Genomic DNA, 18,442 nt, shown 5'->3' on the forward strand with positions numbered 1-18,442 from the left:
ACTTTTGTATTGTTGGTAGGAATGCAAACTGGTGCAGCCACCCTGGAGAACAGTATGGAGGTTCCTCAAAAATTAAAAATGGAACTACCTTACGACCCAGCAATTACACTACTAGGTATTTATCCAAAGGATACAAAAATGTTGACTCAAAGGGGCACATGCATCCTAACGTTTATAGCAGCACTAACAATAGCCAAACAACGTGGCTGCAACCAGAGTGTATTATGCTTAGTGAAATAAGTCAGTTCAGAGAAAGACAAATACCATGTAATTTCACTCATATGTGGAATTTAAGAAACGAAACAGATGAACATAGGGGGAAGGAAGAAAAATAAGATAAAAACAGAGAGGGAGGCAAACCATAAGAGACCCTTAAAATAGAGAACAAACTGAGGGTCGCTGGAGGGGTGTTAGGTCGGGGGGATGGGCTAGGTGGGCGACAGGCATGCGGGGGGGGGGGGCACTTGTTGGGATGAGCACTGGGTGTTATATGTAAGTGATGAATCACTGAATTCTACTCCTGAAACCATTATTACACTATATGTTACCTAGCTTGGATTAAAATAATTAAAATAAAATAAAATAAAATAAAAATCATCTCTCTTCAAGTTACCCAATTTAAGTATGCCCCAACTGTTTTCTGATGACATGAAACTAAAAGTCTTTCATAAGACGGACCTAATATTTACATATCAAACTCTACCTTGAAAATACAGAGTAAACTTTTTTTAGTCCCCATTAAACAATCATGAAGAAAAGGGACCATGTATTGGTTGGTCTATGAGGAAAAACAAAACAAATCAAAACAAAATTTCAGTTCATTCCAAAGGGAGAAAAAAGGACAATAAATATTCTCTTGTTGTGGTTCAATAATACCAGAAATTAAACATACAATCAGAAAATACTATCTATTGGAAATTAAGAAAAAAAGTTGTTAGTTGAGTCAAGGAGGAACATACAAGTGAAACTCGGATTCTGAGTTACTAGATACACTGTAATACATGTGTAGAAAAACAAAGACAAGTGTTTTTGGTTTGTTTTTTGGAGGTTTTTTTAAGCAGTCAAGGATGAAAGAGCTTACTTAGAAAGATAGAGTGTGGGTTTTTGGCCAGTTATGACAGAAAGAATAGTATTTCCAAAGTGTTGAGGGAAAATATTTGTTACCCTATAATTCTATGTCAGATAAAGGCATTAGAGTTATATGAGAACCAGGAGAGATTACTATTCATTGAAGCTTGGTGAACGAATAAAAGGAAGGGCTTCAGTAATAATCCAGAAAGAATGTGTAGAATATAAAACACAATGGTGAGCAAAGGAGTTGGAAAGCATGATAGTAATTCTAAGCAATTATCGGATGTTAAGAGAGAAACAAAGTAACTTTCGTGTGTTTAAGACAAGAAGGAGCCAAAAGAAAATAAACCTGAAAATGGGAGAGTAGAGAGTAAGAAGTCTTAAAATTTTCTGGCTCTTCCTATCCTTTGGACAGAGGCTAGAGATGACGATGACTTCTGATTTTATTTTGTATGTGTGTTAAAATCTATTGCAAAGTCACAAACGCCAATTTACTTAGCATCCAATCGACATTCACAATCTGTATTAGTCAGGCGTTAGTAGATACCCAGCAAGTAAAGGCAAAATGGAGGCCAGCCCATCTTCTGAGCTGTACTTCATAGAAGAAAACACCAAGTGCTATTGATACCCAGGATGCTCATTGTTGGCTCCCACGGAGGAATGATTTTATATATCGTACTCTCTACTGAATTGCTTTTTCGGTGAGTTACTTGGTGTCAAGGTCAATGGCCTGCATGTCATTGGTAGATTCTCATTCTAAATACTGGACCTGTTCTCAAAATGAAATGTGCATAAATAAAGAAGCAGCCTTATTGAAAAGATTCAGAGTCACAAAATAAGTATCTGGAGCCTTTGAGACGTAAGAGACTGCTTTCTAATATAGTGTTGTCTGATCGTAAGTTTACTTCATGGGGAACTTCATTTCCCTGTTTGCTCCCACTGGCTTTTCTTATAGCTAACTTGTATCTTTCCAGAGACCAAAACATGACGAGTATTGTGTGTACAGCAGTTTTTAGCCCTGGTGAAGAAAGGCCAGCTTCTTTCTGTTCCAAATGAGTCTTCAACTGTCCAACTACCCTGAGTTTCAGAGGCCATGAAAGGCTGGGAGTGGCTAGGAATTTCATCGGATGAACACTTCAGATTGTTCTAGAATGAGATTAATTGCCTTGTCCCCAGGTATAGATGGCACATTTTATTTCCGAGGCCTGCGAAAGAACTCCCATCTTCATTTTAAAGCTGCCTGGGGCCCCAGAAATGTAATGCTTGAACTTACACAAATTGGAAGGAAGATCAGGGAAACTCCCTATTCACATTTCACTGCTTTTTTTTTTTTTTCCTTTCCCAGATTCCTGGGATTTTGCTGAGTCTGCTCCTGAAAATGCTTGCTCATCTCCCACACCCCATCTAATTAACTGGAAATTAACCTTCTCATTAACCCACAGATGGGGAAGCCTAGCACACATATTTCAGCATGTGTATAACTCACACGGGCCCTCACGGGCCAGGATTAAAAACTAAATTCCAGTTGATATATGCAGGAGAAATAGAAGATATTTGAAATGGAATTTTCATTTCAGAAATCGGTTGCCGAAACATGTATGCTTTTACGTTAACTAGAAGTCCACACTTGGAATATAATTGTTAATCAAGGAAAATATTGAGTCATCTCAGGAACCTGATCCAAATTTCCATTGATTTTGCCACATCCTGTGGCTCTAACCTACTAGCGAACAACATGCAACCTGTTGCATGCAGGTTGGTTTAACACCGCCCAGGGATCACGGGGATCTTCTATAAATCCATGTCTATACTGAGGCCTTTACCTCTGCTAATTCTCCCCCATGTTCAGGCTCTGTATTTTCCCCTTTGTCAAGCCTTATGTAACACAGCAGCTCTATTTATTGACTGCGTGTCATTTTGGGGGCACTAATTTGAATGAAATTTCTGTTCTTTGATAAGTCCCAGGCAAATCGGCGCCTTAATCAACACCCATGCCTCAATTGCCTCTCACTTTACCTAGCCTTTTGGAGTCCTACTGCCAAAATCTAAGTATAAAGGTGAAAAGAAAGCAGACAATGGGTTTCCAGTTTTATGCTTGTCTTAGCAATTCTGTGAGAGATGTTTTGAAGCTCCTCTTGAAAACTCTGTGCCAAAGACCTGGTAATTGTTTTTTATGGTTTTCCAATGAAGTGTGAAGTCCTTCTAATAGCTGTCAATAGCTTTCTCTTCCCTGTAGCAGTGAACACTAAGAAAGAGGCCTTTAACAACCGTTCCTGGTTTGTTTTTTGTTTTTTTCCTCTCTCCCATCATGACTACTTTGGTCTGATGTCTGGTTAAAGACAACATTCGGCTTTTTAGCGCTGAATAGACTAAAAGGAGTCCAGGGTGGGTGGAATTAATCATGTTGGATCCCTCCTAAACTTCAAAAGGAAAGAAAATCATCACAGCTAATACATCACCCACGGTTCAACTCAAAAATCATGGACTTTTACTCTGTGCTGGGCATATTGCTGGGACCTGAGGATACGTAGATAAATAAAGGAACACCTTGTTCTCAAGTAACTCGCAGGCTAGTGGAGTAGAGAGAGATATAAATGAGAATACTCCAAGATATATGCTCTGAGGAGAGAGGTAACCAGGAGAAGAGGCTGATTCTAAGGGACTGTGAGCCTAGGTATATTTTATCACTATGTTTCTAGTACTTAACACAGGGGCCAACCTTTAATAGATAAGCAATGAATGTATGTTGAATTAAATCATATCACCTTACTCTTAGTGAGACATCCATAAGGACAGTGAAATAACCTTTAATATGCTGTTACTTTAATAGTGCAGAGTTTATTAAAAGGAAGACAAAGGCATCTTTTTCAGCTTTCCTGGGTATCTCTTCACAGAGATGAGTCGGCAAAACCATCCCTTACAAACCCCTTTAATTTTTTAAGAAGGCGCATGAACTTACTGATAAGTAAATGTTTAATTAGTGTTTGTTATACTTAGCGTAATAGTTTAGGTCAAATTTATGATTCATGAGAGCTGTGTTTTTATGTGCTGTACATGCTCCTTACGGTACATTGGAGTCCCTTCTGTGTAATCAATGTGCACGATATATTTCTGCCCATTATATGGGACTTGACACATAATTGTACTCTTTTCAATTGTTACGGAGGCTTGCAGTTGTTGTATCTTTGCTTCTATAACAAACTGTGGTCCATGTGTACAATTTATTTTATATCATATTCTTAGTTAGAAAAACAATCTCAATTATTACATTGTTCCTCGAGGAGAAAAGAAGTCCTGTTCCAGGAATCTCTGCTCTCCTCTTCGAAACGCAAGAATGCATTGTGCTAGAAACTGGTGACTACCGATGCAGTCATGTATCACTGGGTATTTTTTTCACAGGGATGTCAGAGTTCTTTCCTCAGTCTGAATGAGAACCCTTACAATGACCGGGAGTCATTTTTTGCCCCCAGCTCCTCTCTCCTGGTGTTTCCTTTACCTGTCCAGCTTCCTCATAGTTGTTGGTAGGTTTTCCCTTGAGACAAAGCTTGGTCTCAATCCCCGGGTCAATGCTGGGTTCCATAAATAGCTGAAGCTCCAGCTCACATCAGGAGGAACTTAGAATTAAGTTTTAATGCAACACACTAAGAGTCAGGTATGCTAGGAATGCGTATTCTCCTCTAATCCCTAGGCAGTAGCCCAGCCAAGTTAGCCCCCCAGTCTCGCCATGAATCCACCTACCACTTAACTGGGTTGAGATCCTGCTAAATTCTTGTCAAGCTCCTCCCTTAATTTACCAGATCTCACTCTCAATATCCTCCACCACTACCTGAGGCCTACCTTTGAATGGACAGTGTTCAGAAACATGACGTCATCAACTTTTGTCCAACTAACCCCTGCCACCTGACATCCACACTGGACTTTCCCAAAGACCTTACCCTGGGCGCCCAGGGTCAGAATGCCTGACATGCTATATATGCCCTTAGGACAATGGATTTCTCTGTCTAGCCATCCTTCCCAGGGCAAGCCTCGGTAATCTTCCCAGACTTACTTGTCTTTGGTTTGTCTCCTTTTCTACTAACTCATGCTTCTGACGTACCAAGATGTCTCATAGCAGCACTCATTGGACCTTGGTTCCACAGATATGAACATTCTATTAACCCTACGCCCTGCACAATATCTAGCACAGGATGGAGCACCCAGAAATTTCTGCTGGGAGCATGCTTGGCCCCCAAACAGGGGGCTTGTCTACAGATCCTGGCTCAGGAACTTGGGACAAACAACGGCAGAGAATATGTAAATTAAACACTAAACATTATGAGTTTATAACTTAATGGAGAAAAGGAGATCAACCCACAGGAAATGAGAATGAATAATGCAGACTGTCTGGGCCTCGTGTTTTCTATGGAGATAAATGTTAGCCTTTCCTACTCAATCACTCAAGCAAGAAAATAGGCTACCTCACTTCTTTTTGCCCCTACTCACATTATGGGTGATCAAGTACCACCAGCTCCTCATTTTTTTTTATTTTATCTTTTTTTTTCTCTTTTTCAAGTTTTTATTTAAATTCCACTTAGTTAACATACAATGTAATATTAGTTTCAGGTGTACAATTTAGTGATTCAACACAAGCGTAAAATACCCAGTGCTCATCATAACAAGCGCCCTCCTTAATGCCCATCACTCATTTAACCCATCCCCCTACCTACCTGCCTCCATCAACCCCTCAGTTTGTTCTCTCTCATTAAGAGTCTCTTGTGGTTTGTTTCCTTCTCTTCTCTTCCCCCCACCTCCGCTTTCCCGTATGTTCACCTATTTTGTTTCTTAAATTCCACATGAGTGAAATCATATAGTATTTATCTTTCTCTGACTGACTTATTTTGTTAAGCATAATAAACTCTAGTTCCACCCAGGTTGTCGCAAATGGCAAGATTTCATTCTTTTTGATCATTGAGTAGTATTCCATTATATATATATATATATATATATATATATATATATATACACACACACACACACCACATCTTCTTTATGCATTCATCAGTCAATGGACCTTTGGGCTCTTTCCATAATTTGGCTATTGTACATAATGCTGTTATAAATATCAGGATGCATGTATCCCTTCAAATAAGTATTTTGGTATCCTTTGGGTAAAAAGCATGTATTTACCCAAAGGATACAAAAATACTGATCTGGATCACAGGATAGTTCTATTTGGAACTCTTTCAGGAGCCTCCATGCTGTTTTTCAAAATGGCTACACCAGTTTGCGTTCCCACCCACAGCAATACCTCATCTTTTTTTTTTTTTTTTTAAGTTTATTTATTTATTTTGAGAGAGCGAGAGAGCAGGGCAGGGGCAGAGAGAGGGAGAGGGAGAGGGAGAATCCAGCGCTCACTGAGTCTGACATGGAGCTCGATGCCATGAACCACAAGATCATGACCTGAGCTGAAATCAAGGGCCAGACACTCAACCGACTGAGCAATTCCAGGTGCCTCAGCAATTCCTTTTCCTTAATGTCTCTCATATTTATCCTTCTTTTCTACCGTCAAAGCTACTACCTCAACTAAGGTCATAACTGTTCACTTGAACTATTGTTATAGCCACCTAGTTGACCTCCCTGCCTTCAAATTTTTCCTATCCTATCTATTCTTCATTTAGCTGTTTTAATGACATTTCTTTTTTTCATTTATACTGTTTAAAGCTAGCTATTTTTAATTATTTTTTAACCCAAAGACACACATTATTCGGTCTAACACTACAGAATATCAAGAATGGAAAATAATTCTCCCTGCTACCTCAGATGTTCATTTCTTTCCAGTGGTGATTCCAGAACATAGGAGAGCTTTCCTCATCTCCCACTCCTTTCTCGAGGCACTTCCATCTGCTTTTGTTCCTATCATTCGATGGAAAAGGCTCTCACCAAGGACAATGGTAATATCCATGTTTTTAAATGCAACAGAATTGAGACTTGCCATCTCAGCAGCATGGTGGCTCTATTGGCTATAGGTTCCTTTAAGAAACTCTCCTTAGGCTCTGTATTTATTTCCTTTTGGTGCAGTAACAAATGCCCACCAATCTGGTGGCTTAAAACAACCCACATTCATTCTCTTCCACTTCTGGAGGCTAGAAATCCAAAATCAGTTTCAATGGGCTGAAATCAAGGTATGGACTCTATGGGAGGATCCATTTCTTTGCATTCTCTCTGTCTTTCTCTCTGGTTTATTTATTTTGAGAGAGAGAGAGATGTGGGAGAGGTGGGGGGGGGAGGAGAGAGAGAGAGAGAGAGAGAGAGAGTCCCAAGCAGGTTCCACACCATCAGCACAGAGCCTGGTGCAGGGGCTCAAACCCCCAACAGTGAGATCATGACCTGAGCCAAAATCTAGAGTCGGACACTTAGCTGACTGAACCACCCAGGCACCCTATGTTTCTCTCTCTCTCTCTCTCTCTCTCTCTCTCTCTCTCTTTTTTTTTTTTTTTTTAGCTTCTGAACGCTGCCTGCATTCCTTGGTTCGTGGTCCCTTTCTCCATCTTCAAAGTCAGCCATGCAACATCTTGCTGCATTTGTCATTCTTGCCTCTTCTACAGTCCAATCTCTTTCTCCCTCTCTCTATAAGGATGCTGGATCATTCCATGGGTGCTAAATGTAATCATAAATGCCTTTATAAAGAAAGGTTGTGTGATGGTTAATTTTGTGTCAACTGGGCTAATGGATGCCCAGGTAGCTGTTAAAAACATTACTTCTGATTGTGCTTATGAGGGTGTTTCTGGAAGAGATTAGCATTTGATTCAGTAGATTGAGTAAACAGATCCACCCAAAGCAGTGTGGGTGGCCATGATCCAATCCATTGAGGGCTCACATAGAATAAAAAAGTGAAGGAAGGGCAAATTCTTTTTCTCTCTTCTTGAGCTGGGATGTCTATCTTTTCCTTCCCTAAGACATCAGAGTTCCTGATTCGCAGGCTTTCAGACTCAGACTGAATTATACCACTGGCTTTCCATGGGTCTCCTGATTCATAGACAGCAGACTGTGGGACTTTTCAGCCTCTATAACCGCATGAGCCAATTTCTATAATAAATTTCTTCTTGTATATATCTCTATATATATTGTATTTGTTCTGTTTCCCTGGAGATCCCTGACTAATACAGACTGTGTTCTCCTTATATATTTGCTATTTATGACTCATAGTTCTTTTGAGGAAGTAGATTTTTAAATAAATTAATTTAATTTTGATACATTCAAATTACATCAAAGAAATATATTATTAAAGTAAATATTGTGAAACATAACCCACACAGAAATAAGTGCAAAAACCATACATCCCCCTCTTTGTTAAATTTTCCCCCAAGCGTCTTAACTTGTACAGTTTGAGATCTTTTATTCCTTTTGAGAAAGAGGAAAGCAGTGCTTGACATCCAGGAACTGGCTTGGCCTTTTCCTGGTGAGTGCAAACAACAACAATTTCGTAGAACACCAACGCCAGACAAGACCATTCTGCAACCCCGATCAAGACAAAGGCCAGACCACTCTGCAATCATGTCTGAACGCAGACGGAAACACGAACTCTTCCAAAGCACAGAAGGGACCCCTCTCCCACCCAGCATGAGTGACTGCTGTTTCCTTATCAATTAGAGCTTTGGCCTCACTTGAATCTCCTCTCTTTCTAGAGATTGATTAAGATACTCAGTCACAGAATTACCCTCGTTTCCGGACAGCATGCAATCCTGAGCAAAGTCTCATTTGGACTCTATCCCGAAGCCCCAGACGCAAGCCTGAATCGTGTAATAAGTCCCTGCTACCACCGTCTTGCTGAGATCATCCCTTGTGGCCTGCATCCTGCATTCTCCTTCACAACAATGAGCAACAAACTTAACCTGTCCACCTCTAGGTATGTTCATGATGGTCTTTGCCTAAAGGGCACGGACATTTTCCAATGTCAGTGACATTTTCTAAACAGTGTTTTCTAAGTGATTTATTGTATTTTATGTTTTATTTTTATTTAATTCTAAGCGACTTGTATTTGTGCAGAGACAGCTAACATTTTGTGTGTGTGTACTAATTACACTGGTTTTGTGAATAGTCTCCTTGCTAATTTTCCTTCTTGCTTAAGGTTTCAAAACTTACACTCGCAAAATCGTGGCAAAAAAAAATTCTACCTTCTCTTTTCCAATATTGATTCCTCGGATTCCTTTTTCTTATCTACTTGTATTGACTTGTACTTGCAGAACGGAACAAATATTTCTGATGATAATGGGCATCTTTGCCTTGTCTTTGCTTTATTGGGAATTTATTGAGTTTCTCACTATTAAGCATGATGGTAGCCTTTGGTTTGAGATATGCATCATGTAAGGAATTATCCTCGTTCAAATTCTGGCTCTGCTACTTACATGCTGTGACTTTGTGCAAGCCACTTAAATTTTTAGTACTAATTTCTTCATCTGAATATTATGGCAATAATAACACTACCTCATAGGGCTTTGTCAGCATGAAATTCATTAAAAACTGTTAAAAGTATGAAAAAATGCTTAGAATAGTGTTTGGTTCATACTAATTGCTATATACATGCTTAATTATATAATTTCAATATAATGTAGCATAATATAATACAATATGATAAACAATACATAACATAATAAAACAATGATATTTCATATATTATATAAGTGCTATGTATTATCACTCTATTCTAATTAAGTTAAAATTTTTTTTTAATTTTTTTTTATTTTTGAGACAGAGAAAGACAGAGCATGAACGGGGGAGGGTCAGAGAGAAAGGGAGACACAGAATCCGAAGCAGGCTCCAGGCTCTGAGCTGTCAGCACAGAGCCCCACGCGGGGCTCGAACTCACGGATCCTGAGATCATGACCTGAGCAGACGTCGGATGCTTAACCGACTGAGCCACCCAGGCGCCCCCTAGTTAAGTATAGAGATACTCATAGCATTTCTCCCTGGATGGATTTATTTTTCTTAAACATCCATCTGATCATGTTGCAACCCTGTCTGGACTCATCTTACCTGCAAAAGATGATGTGTAATTCCTTAGCAAGAAATTCAAGAACTTCCATGATATAACCCCTGCTTTAATTTCCAACCTCAACTACTTCCTCCCTGTACTCTCTGCTTTGGATTTATTAAAGAATATGCTCCATAAAAAGTGTAAATGCAATGTAAGTATTGCTATGATTTTTTTTTTTTCCCTGAGAGTTTTAGCAGTAGAAGATGTGGAATTTTATCACATTCTTTTGGGGGCATTTGTAGAGATATTTATGTGATATTTTTCCTTTGAACCATCTTTTACAGCACGTATCTCACTGGGACGCCTGGGTGGCTCAGTCAGTTGAGCGTCTGACTTAAACTCATGATCTCATGGTTTGTGGGTCGAGCCTCAAGTCCAGGCTCTGCGCTGACAGTGAGGAGCCTGCTTCGGATTCTCTGTCTCCCTCTCTCTCTCTGCCCACCACCTGCCAACCCCCCATCCCCGCTTGTGTTCTCTTTCTCTCAAAAATAAATAAACAAACATTGAAAAAAAAAACCACATGACACGATCATATGGACACAACACTGGCAGCAAAGCAAGACATTCAGGACCTTTCATGGTCTAACTCTGCTTTTGGAGACTTGACTGTGGTCCTGTAAATAGGTTTTAAAATTTTCTCTTAATCCCAAACAATTTTCACCAGGCTGTGAGTTTTCAAGTTTTTCCTACTTCCTTGTGTTCCTGGTGTTGGCATCACTTCTAAGACAAAAGCATAGCATTATAGGTGTTGGCGTTTATTGATCTGAAACCCTTTTAATTTTTTGGAGAAGTCTCTTGCCAACCTTGTGTTCCTTCTTTGGGGCCCAGATGCCACTTGGTTAAGTGCGCATTAGTATGACTTCTCCGCTCACATGTAAAAATTCCATATGTATTTAAAAAAAAGGCTCTCATTTCAGCACTTAGGTCCTTGTTCTAGGAGTTTCCTGTTTACCAAGCATACATTATAGACAACTAAACAGTATTTGGAGATCCCCTCAGGGCTGCCTGAAAATTCCAAGGTATATTAAAATCGCGTCAACAATACTTTGCCCTTTCATAATATATTATGTGAAGGTTTATAATCTCTCCAAGGGAAACACAATTAATTTTTCGATGTTTTTCCCTTGTGAGAGAGGAGAGCATAATAAATACTCCTTCTCTGTACCTTTGGAGATAATTGGCTGGAAGATGATTGGGTGAAAATTGTTTCCTCACTCAAGGTCACTGTGCTGCACATTAGCACCACTGAGGCATGCTTGTGAATACCAGGAACATGCCCTTCAGACAAAGATTAATTAGATGCAAAAGTTAAAAGAGAGAAACAGATGAATCCTCAGCATGGCTTTCAGAATATAAGAAGTGCAGTCCATGTTAATGGCTGAGCTAGTTTTCAAAGCTAGCCTTTTGAACTCATCTTATTATGTATCTAGTTTAAAAGGCTTGTATTCCTATTAATAATGAGATTTTAAAATGAAAGGGAGCCACATAATGATCTGGCATTCATGCAAAGGAAATAATTATTTACCATAAAAGAATTAATTCACCAATGTCATCTAAAGAGCCAAACTGAGACGAAACCCCTGCTTTGCTCATTGTCTCCCATCTGCTTACAACCTCCCATTGTACTGGAAAAGCCTTCACCAGGATTGCAAAGATGAGTACAATGTGGTCCCACTACTTGATGGCACACTTTTTAAGAGCAGCAATCAGGACAAAGATACAAACATCTTTGATAAAAGGGAGACGATGGCAGGGCCAGAAGAGAAATTTGAAAAAAGGGAACAATTACTCTCCTTGTTTTGCTCTACTGATGCTTTATCTTGCTTCACCATTTTATCAAAGCCTTTGTAAGTTACAGGAGTTAAAAAACATAACATAACAAGTCAAATAATACAGAGGACATAACAGGACATAGTTCATAATCTGCCCCTCCATCCCTTCCATCTCCAACCCTGTTCAAGGTAACCAATGTCAAATATACAAGTTCCTTGTATAACTTCTGTACCTTTCTAGATGCTCATATTAAAATATCCAAACTTATTTTATTCGCTTACTCAAAAAACGGAATAATCGTATGTATCTTTTCATGCAACTTCCTTTTCTTTTCTTTTTTTTAGGTTTATTTTTATTTATTTTGAGAGAGAGAGAGAGAGAGAGAGAGAGCAAGCAGGGGAGGGGCAGAAAGAGAGGGGGAAAGAGAGAATCCCCAGCAGGCTCCGCACTGTCCAGGCAGATCGCCATGTGAGGCTCGAACCCACGAGCCGTGAGATCATGACCTGAGCTGAAGTCAAGAGTCAGACACTTAACTAACTTGGCCACCCAGGAGCCCCCCTTCCTTTTCTTTTTAACTCTAGTTTAAGGTATAAAGAACTAGAGACACCAACGCAGTTCAGTGGAGGAAATAGGAATCTTTTCAGTGAACAAGAAATGACTGGGTCTGGAGCAATTAAATATCTGTATGGAAAAACAATGACCCTTGGCCATCTCTACCTCACATAGGTAAAAATTAATTTGACATGGATCACTGATTTAAATATTAAAGCATAGGAAAATGCGTAAGAGAATATTGAGAGTATATGAATATATGACCTTGGAATTGGCAGTTTCAAAACAGAACAGAAAAAAACACTAATCATAGATGAAAAAAGAATTCATAAGTTGAACACACACACACACACACACACACACCCTTTCTGCTTGAATCTCCAAAGTAAATACACTCATGTGTACTTTCATCAGTAGCATCTGAGGGGACCAGTGGCCCCCCACTTTGATCGACACATGGTGTTATAAGGCTTTTAAACTTTGCTGTTATTGTTGTGGGTTCTGTTTTCATTTTAGCCATTCTGGTTGATGTGAATCTCATGGTGGTTCCAATTGTAGACTTTTTGGTAACTACTGAAGGTGGGCACCTTTTCATTGGTTGCTTTTTGGATATTTCCTTTTGTGAAATTTCCATTAAGGCCTTTTATTCATTAAAAATAAGAGAAGATAATGAGTTTCAGTTTCTTATTGATTTTGGAGGTTTTGGTTTTTGATTTAAACAACAGAAGTTTATTTCCTCACGGTTTTGGAGGCTGGAAGTCCAAAATCGACGTTATCAGAAGTGTTGGTCTCTTCTGAGGCCTCTCTCCTTGCCTTGCAAATGGCCTTGCTCTCCCTGTGTCCTCACATGGTCTTCCCTCTGTGTGTGTCTATGTCCTAACCTCCTCTTCTTATATGGAGCATCAGATTGGATGAGGGCCCTCATATGACCTTACTTTATCAGTCCTTTAAAGTCCCTATCTTTGAGGGCACTTTTAACGTTTATTTATTTTTGAGACAGAGAGAGACAGAGCGTGAACAAGAGAGGGTCAGAGAGAGAGGGAGACACAGAATCTGAAACAGGCTCCAGGCTCTGAGCTGTCAGCACAGAGCCCGACTCGGGGCTCGAACCCACAGACCAAGAGATCATGACCTGAGCCGAAGTTGGACGCTTAACCGACTGAGCCACCCAGGCGCCCCAGAGGGCACTTCTAAAATAATGTTCAGACTATATAAATATGTTCAGAATATATATGTATATACATATACACATATGTATTCTGAACATATTTACATATATACATATACATATTTACATATATACATATACATATTTACATATATACATATATACATATGTATACATATTTACGTATATACATATATACATATGTATACATATATATGTGTATATATACATATATACATATGTATACATATATGTATATATATACATATATACATATGTATACATATATATGTATATATATATACATATATACATATGTATACATATATATGTATATATATATACATATATACATATGTATACATATATATGTATATATCCTAAATATCTTTTTCCAGTCCAGATCTTGCTTCACCATCCTAATACAGTCTTTCGATAAAGAGAAGTTCCTAATTTTAATGGAGTACAATGAGCCAATCATTTCCTTTATTGTTAGTGCATTTTGTGGGGGCTAGCTAAGCAAGCCCCAAATCTGTAGGCAGGCAATCAGGAAGGCAAGGTCATGAGCAGGCTGGCACCCCACAGGCATGGGCTGTATAGTTCATGAGCCGCAGGCAGGCAGGCAGGCAGGCAGCCAGGCAGGATGGGAAGATCACCAGCAGGCGGGAACAGCACCGCATGAGTAAAGCTTATTGTCCATAGACAGCAGGTTGGAAGGAAGATCCAGGAAGGACAGGAGAGCCATTGCAGACCCAGGCACTATATGGAAACTCTGAGCTCGGGAAAGCCCTAAGCCCTTTATTAAAGGTCTTCCAACAGATTAATCAGACCCACAAAGAAAATGTCCCTTTTGATTGACTTAAAGTCAACCGATTATGAACTTGAATCACATTTGCAAAATCCCTTCACAGCAGCACCCACATCAGGTCTGTGTGTGCCACGAAAGGGGTATTGCCTCCCTTCCGTTCCTCACCTCTTGCCAGAGCATCTCCCTTGAAACTGTGATCCAGCCCAGTCAAGTTAACACATCAAATAACGATCACAGATATTCTCATATGTTATCTTGTGGAATCGCAACACCCAATATGGAACCGCAAGTTTAAATGCGGCTGTTTTAATTGAAATCAATTGAAATTAAGTACAACGAAGAACCCAGCTTCTCAGTCACACTAGTCCAGCTCCAAGTACTCAACAATTACATGTGGAAAGTTCTATTGGATAGTGCTATTTCAGAAACTTTATTGCTTTGCCTTATCTCCCATTTGGAGCTCATTTTTCAATAGAGGATGAAACAGGGGGTCAAGATTTATTTATTTTTTTTCATGTGGAAAGCTAATTCATTGAGCCAGTATTGTTTATTGAAAATCCCACCCATTCTTACTCCATTTCAGCGACTGGTAATTTTGTTATATATTGGGTGACCATGTGTGTAATCTAGATGATCTATTTCTCGTTTTATTCAGTTCTGTTTGTCTGTTAGTGTATCCCTATACCAATGCTACCCTTTCTTAATTCCTGTCTCTCTATTATAAGTATCGATATTGGTAATGAAAGCTCTGCTATTGCTTTTCTTCTCCAAGATGGCATTGGTGGCTTTTGACCATTTGCATTTCTATGTGCATTTTAAACATCAGCTAAACTTGCACAAATAATCTTCTTGGGTTTTCACTGGGATTGCATTGAATCTAAAAATCTGTATTAATTTGGGGGCATTCATAGGCATTTTATTTTGAATTTCAGTGCTGTTAACTACTGTCCAGTTTGTGCAGTTAGGCTCTTACACACATTCCCAGAAGCAATATGTGAAGTGTCTACTTCACTGTGCTCTCATCGCCACTGAATATCATCAGTCTTTAAAATATATATATTATCTGATATGAAAATATCTTGCTGGGGGGGGCGCCTGGTGGCTCAGTCGGTTAAGCGTCTGACTCTTGATTTTGGCTCAGGTCGTGATCTCACGGTTCGTGGGTTTGAGTCCATGTCGGGTTCTGTGCTGACAGCACGGAGCCTGCTTGGGATTCTGTCTCCCTCTCTCTGTCTGCCCCTTCCCTGCTCATTTTCTATCTCTCTCTCCCAAAATAAATAAATAAACGTCAAAAAAAAAAAAAAGAAAATATCTTGCTGGTGTAATCTGAATTCTCCTAACTTCTCATAAGGCTGAGCATCATTTAATATCCCATTTGAATTTCCTTTTCTATGAATTGATTTTTTTTTTTTTTACTTAACGTTATTTGTGCTAATTCAATGGTAGGTCTCTTTGTATATTGTGGATGGAGTGGATACCATGCCATGCCACCCAGATGCCCTTTAAGGAATGAATCACTTATTCCATCATCTGCCTGGAGTGTTGGCTACTAGCAGGTGACAGCTGTGCCCTCTCTGGGAATTATTGCTGGTCAGAAGATGCGGCATCACCTAAGGTTATATTTCATAACTGGTTGATGCTGGCATACAAAGGTATGGTTTCTTATCAACTGACGAATATAAATATGTATAATGGAATACTACTTGGCAATGCGAAAGAATGAAATCTGGCCATCTGCAGCAACGTGGATGGAACTGGAGGGTATTATGCTAGGTGAAATAAGTCAGGCAGAGAAAGGCAGGTACCATATGTTTTCACTCATATGTGGATCCTGAGAAACTTAACAGAAGACCATGGGAGAGGGGAAGGGGGAAAAAAAAGTTACAGAGAGGGAGAGAAGCAAACTATAAGAGACCCTTAAATACTGAGAACAAAATGAGGGTTGATGGGGGGTGGGGGAGAGGGGAAAGTGGGTGATGGGCATGGAGGAGGGCACCTGTTGCGATGGACCCTGGGTGTTGTATGGAAACCAACTTAACAATAAATTATATTCAATATAAAAAAAAACCCAAAAAATCCCAAAGGCATAGTTTCTTTGCCTAAAGGTGGGACATCTCTGAAAGGCCATCCGGCTTCAGAGTCTCCCCATTGGATTAGCTGAAGTTGCTAGGGCAACTGTATCACACAGTTCAACCTCTTCCTCTGCCCAGTCTTGCTTCCCTTGCTCTCCTGCAGGTATGTGATCCAAGAACATTCCCCAATAAACTTTTGCATGCAAATCTCAGAGTCTCAGAGTCTTTTTCTCTGGAAATCTGATCTGTGACAGCCCATACAGGAAGTGATCGTTGGTAGCACAATCTAAAATGATATTTCGAAGATGGATCATCTGCAGGCTGGCTGGCAATACAGCTTCCAACACTGGTGGTAGGTGGAATATGGAAAGCTCCCGGCATGTTGTGGTTGTATAATTGTTAAAATTTACACCAGTGGTAAACTCGTGTGGGATAGTGATGGAGTAGAATGCACCAGTGGGTACAATGTCTCAGGCACTTGGGATATTCGAGGAAGTAGTAATTTCAAGGATTTGGGATTGGATGGCTGTTGGGGGCCATTGCATTGGATAAAGTCAATGCAATCCTGAAATAGATGGATCAGTAATTAAAAGGCTACATGACTAAGTCAGGTGGTCTCATTGGTAGCATAGAAAGAGTCTGTCCTTCTACAGCCATGGGGCAGAAAAGGTGGAGGACCAGGCCCTGGACTTAATTACTAGAGTAGCAAAGCTCTACAGGAACTGAATTCTAGAAGGGCAGCGTTGAAAGGGCACAGGTCAGAGAGCCATAAGAATTTTTAGGTGAGTTTGAAACCATCATACGGTTTAAACAGGTACGCATGAGTATAAATTTTAGCTCTCTCATTTAATCTATTTTGACCCAATAGACATAGGTATCATAGGTATGGAAATTAGGGTAATCTGACTGTATTATTATAAAATTATTTATCTCTTGTTATTTGCAAGTGTATTGGCAATTCCACTTTGGTATTCTCGTACCATTTTCCCTCATTTCTTTGAGTTTTTAAAACAACCTGGAAAGTTTATCTGATTCCATTATGCAGGGTTTTTATTAATATTTATTTATTTATTTTTGAGAGAGACAGAGCATGAGCAAGGAAGGGGCAGAGACAGAAGGAGACAGAGGATCCGAAGGAGGCTCCACACTGTCAGAACAGAACCTGATGCGGGGCTCGAACTCACAAACCATGAGATCATGACCTGAGCTGAAACCAAAGGTCAGATCCTCAACCGACTGAGCCACCTGGGTGCCCCCATTATGCAATTTTTGAGATGTGTCATGTGTCAGGAACACTTGGAGGATAAAGATTCAGGAAAATCTTTCTAAAGGGTCAGCATAAAAAAAATTAAAAAAAAAAAAACTTTTTATAGTCAGAGAAAACATAGCTCCCTGATGTTTTTCAATACTAAATAATCAACTCCCAAAAATGGAAAACCTGAAAAACAAGAACATTGACTCTAAAGGACAAGTGCATGTGGAAAAAAAGAAAGAACAACATGGGATTAAGAAAAGGAAATTAATATTAAATCAAAAGTAAAATGACAGTGTGGAGTCAACAGGGTCCTGGAGTTTTGTTACTCAGACTCCTTCACAGGACATAAATCTAAATTGAAATGAACAATTTCCTAAAAGTCAATATTGACAGAATAATAGAAAAGACTGCATTTACTTGCCTCACGAGTCCAATGTAAGACCTTTTTGTAATGACACAAGTCAAAAAGATATTGCTTCTTAGTTTCCCATTCTCTTACTTTTTAAAAAAAATTAAACCAGAAATACAGAGATGCCAATAAAAATTAATATTGCAAATCCTTCAGGGAACTGTATTTTTCTAAATGCTAGACTTTCAGAAGATGAAATGACCTGAAATCCCTAGAACATTGAGTGTGCTAGGACAGAAAGATCATCTGAGAACACAGTTTTCTTATTATTTGGTAGAACTCCAGGGTGAGCTGTACAAAGTGTATGGATAAAACCATAGT

The sequence above is a fragment of the Felis catus genome, chromosome X (assembly GCF_018350175.1).
Source record: "Felis catus isolate Fca126 chromosome X, F.catus_Fca126_mat1.0, whole genome shotgun sequence".
Taxonomy (NCBI): domain Eukaryota; kingdom Metazoa; phylum Chordata; class Mammalia; order Carnivora; family Felidae; genus Felis; species Felis catus.